Here is a 4,446-nt window from a genome sequence, read left to right on the forward strand (position 1 = left end):
TAGCATTGTATGTTGCCAACTTGAAGAAAGTGAAAAGGAAATACTCTTTAAAAAGGAAAAGCCTTGGCTATACTTCCAGATGATAGCAGAAAGTCAGTCAATCGCCTTCGCTCTGACAAATTACTTTACAAATTACTCATCTCTCGCTGTTGCTCAAGGGCCTCCAAAACCTCTCGGCGGCCCTGGCAATTGAGTTGCTTCTAGTTGCTTTAACATGATATTCCCTTGCAAGGAGACAAGAAAACTAAGCTTTAGTAATGATTTAAAGATTTCTTATTTGCACTGAACCTCAAAAAGGCCGCCTTTATTTATTTGAAAAATTTATCAACAGTTTTTCGGAAGAAGAGTCAGCTGCAATGAAGAGGGATCAATTGACAACTAGTGCTGCTGGTTACGATAGGGATAATGAAAAAACCACCTTCGCATTACCATGTCTGGGGATCTACTAGACGATTTCGATTTCGGTGGAAAGGACCTCGTCAATAGCATTGGTTTTGCAAAGGTCGACCCTGAAATCGCCGTGAAAAAACCTAATCACACAACTCTCAACCTTCTCGACTTCTTGGGAACTGTCCTGACATCAAGGCATTGTCCCGACTACTTGAACTGAGCTAAAAATACAACAACAACACAAGAAAGTCGATTAAAACAGTCAAATAGTTGTCAGCCCGTGGATATTCATGTAAGATCTTAGCTCGTGCAACACAGTTTGCAATAATTTGTTTCAAAGAGTGGATTCTCTAGCGAACTTGAAGCATCAAAAGTCAAAAATTGTTCTTTTCTTTGCGAACGTACCCAAATAGCGCATATTTTCATACATAAACGAGTCTTGTGATTAGCTAAAAAATTCATCTTTTTTGATGTACTTATTCTTGCGTTTCCAATGCAACTATGAGCTGAATTAAATTTAGATATCCTACAATGTTAAATAGCCTGCTAGCTAGGCCGTTGGTGCACGCATCGCCTGACGCTCGCTCGCCACCGCTCCCTGTCTGCTGTGAGGGGGTACCACTGATTAGTGGGTGGTACAGGCACCGCGGAAGGTTGAAAAAAGTGGGGGTCTAAAAAAAGTGGGGGGGGGCTAAAACCGTATAAAAAGAGGCTTTTCTGGTAGTTTGATACTTAATATTTGGCATTTTTGGAAAAAGTGGGGGAGCTAAGGCCCCCTAGCCCCCCCCTGCTCCGCGGTGCCTGTGTTAGCATGCCTGTCCGCCGGTCCTGTCCATTCAGTGATGTTATCCTGTCAGACGCGCATTGGTCTTCCTTCGTACCTGCTACCGTCACACTTTCCCTGGATATGCTGCCTTTTCCATCCAGCTGGTATTGATTGGTATCCAAAGGTGAGGATCCCCATTTGCACCATTGCATCAATCTCTCCGGTCGTAGCCCAGCAAAGACAGTCTCAACCAGTCCCCAGACTAATTCATTCGCTGTGCGCTCCATCCATGTGATGTCAAGTATTTTTCTATAGCACTTTATCTCCAATGCTTCCACCTTTCTTCAGATCTTGTTCGTGACTGTCAAACTTTCACAACCATTAAGAAGGATGCTTGTTACCATCGCATTTATTAATCTCATCTTACTTCTGATGTTTAATTTCCATGCTTTCCAGATGTTGGCAAGTCTAGCCAAAGCCCTTGCACATTTCCAATTCTCTTGACCTCCATTTCGCTTGTCATGTTTTCTGTCAGAGTGACGCCCAGGTACTAGAACACCTTTACCTGGTCTAGCACACTTCTTTGTCTTATCGACTAATTTTTTGGGTGATCGACAACAAATTCGAAAAATCTCGGACAAGACAAATTCGAAAAATCTCGGACAATTGAAGCATAATTTTTTGAACTGTGGATAAAATCTCGATTGTTAGTGATCAGTTTCCCTTGGATACTTGAGATTCAAAAATCGTTGCTTCTGCTCTCTTCTAGTAGCCTTGAGTTTCAAATCGTGGTGTCCAATTTTTTTCGAGTTTGTTTTGGCCGAGTTTTTTCGAATTTGTATTGTCCGAAATATTTCGATGATATAAATGTCAACGCATGATTTCCTTTTCAATCACATTTTGTCCACTACAGCTTGCCATAGGATACACAATGCGGTTGGTATGTATGCATCGTGGGCAACACAAAATAGCTATAATGATGATAATGATCAAAACAAATTCTCGTAATATTTACAAAGTAAATGTCTGCCAGGTTCAAAATTTCAATGTTTTGTCGGAATATACAGAACTATAAAGAATTAATTGACAACTGGCCAAAAAACACGTCGATTAGCGAACACGTTCTCATGGATTCGAATATGGCCAAGAAAGATAACTAAGTTATCTTATTTTATCTTGATATGGGGCAAACGATATATTATAAATTGTTTAAAACAAACATACTAAAGAATACGGAGGAAAAATATGGAAGATTTTCAGCTTACATCGTAAGACCCTTCAGGACTCCCTCCCAATTATTTCCAGAATGTACTTAAAAGCATACAAAAGCCCCCCCTTTTTAGCTCCCCCCCGTTTTAGCCCCCTAAAACTGTAATTTGCTCCGCGGTCCAGTCCTTGTATATCTCATCTGTTAGTTATTGTGCGGTAATATTCTCCTAAATGGAATTCTAAAGTGTGACGTCACAAAAAAACTATGATTAGAATTTTCGAATTTTGACCACATAGCATGAAAGAACACCATAAAATACTCCCATATATGCAAAATCAGTTAAATTTGTCAAAAAGACCGGGTGAGCTATGGACAATAGAAGATTTGAAGTTTGCTAATGGATTACTGTTATTTTAGCTCAGTTCAAAAAGTTATGAACTGAGACCAAATTACAGAGTTTTGATTGGGCCAGAGCTTGTGCCCGCCCGGTCATATCTCAGCCAATTCGTAATAACTTTAACTGATTTTGCAGATTTAGAGGTATTTGATGCTCTTTCAGGTTATGGGAAAAAATTCAAAAATTCTAAAAATAGATTTTTGTGACGCCATCACTTGACAACTTTATATGCCCTAAGCTTTAAGTGAAAGTGAACTGTGAACTATCGTACGATCTTCGGAATTCGTGTTTGGCTTGAGACATCATCCACAGTTACCAATTCAACTAAAAGAATCAAAAACAAATTTAGAAGACCCATAATTATGAGCTAAAAAGTGTGTCGATAAGACCCACAAATGTCAGAACACAAAATCTTGATGTTTAGGACATAAGAGACCACAGTGGTGAGAGTTGGGTGTGCGAGGAGGGGTCAAGTGCCCCAAAATTTTGCTAAATTGTCGGTTAAGACAAGCTTTTGTCTGTAAATTATGTCATTTGTCTACAAAATTTGATTGTTCCCCCCCCCCCCCACCTGAAAAATGAATTTCCGCCACTGAGAGACCACTGGTCATAGTAATTTTATCAGTCTTAACCCATTTTTTCTTTTATTCATTTTTCTTATATTGTTGTGTGAGCTGAACCCATCAGAAAGGTCTATTGCTAAGTCAAGTAGGCAAAAATATCACACCACATGGAAAAATCTTACCCATAATTATCGGATGGACCCCCTTGTATATAAAAAGTTTAAGTGACCCCCTCCCCTGGGTGAAGTGACTGTTCGACGTCCTATTTCTATGAGGCCCTTATACCCAGGGTAAAATTTGGAAGAAAGTTTTTTGGCTTAGCATTAATCCAAATTATTTTATCTTGAATGATGAACTGAAAATAAATGAAGAGCAGTAAGTGAAACATGGTTTGACAAATTTAGTAACAAAAGGACTAACTACATATGAACGAAGAAAAGATAAAGCAATTTTGCGATAAGTTGAGCTATTATTTAGCAATTTCTAATTTGAAAAGCATTGTGTTCCGTCACTTTGATAAAATCACATGAATTATAACAAATTGCATATCACGATGTCATACCTTAGCGGCCCTGGACTGCAGTCAAAAGACGTGGGACCACAGAATAAGTGGTTGGACGTTGCGCTATTACGAGGATTGACGTCATCACTTCCTTTCCAAGAAATTGCAATTTTGGTAGGAGCCATCGAAATCACATGATTTCTTGGAAATGATGTCTAAATCGTACGATTTTCCTTGATGCATCAATAACGTCTGTAAAAGTTAGCCACGAAGTAATTTTTGGTGTGAAATCGACGTAAGTGAATCCCAAAAAATTATTCACTTTTGCATCTTTGTTGAATAATATTTTTCGTTTGCTCGTGACCCTTTTTGTGTACGAAGAATTGAGTACACTTTGTTTGAAACTTTTACTAACAAAATAGAGAAAATAGTCGATAAGAAAGAAATATACTCCATACACTGTTCGTTAAAGACCGTTGTTACCTTTATCACAACACCGTGATAAGAAATTATCCAGGTAGACAATTCACACTTCAGACAATTGAAAACCTGGAAATCCCCTTCTCTGTTCTTTGTCAAAGGTAAATAGGTTGCCTCACAAACATCATATTGCGTAAT

This window comes from Rhopilema esculentum, chromosome 11 (assembly GCF_057945365.1).
Source record: "Rhopilema esculentum isolate cy_ngs chromosome 11, ASM5794536v1, whole genome shotgun sequence".
In the NCBI taxonomy this organism is placed as follows: domain Eukaryota; kingdom Metazoa; phylum Cnidaria; class Scyphozoa; order Rhizostomeae; family Rhizostomatidae; genus Rhopilema; species Rhopilema esculentum.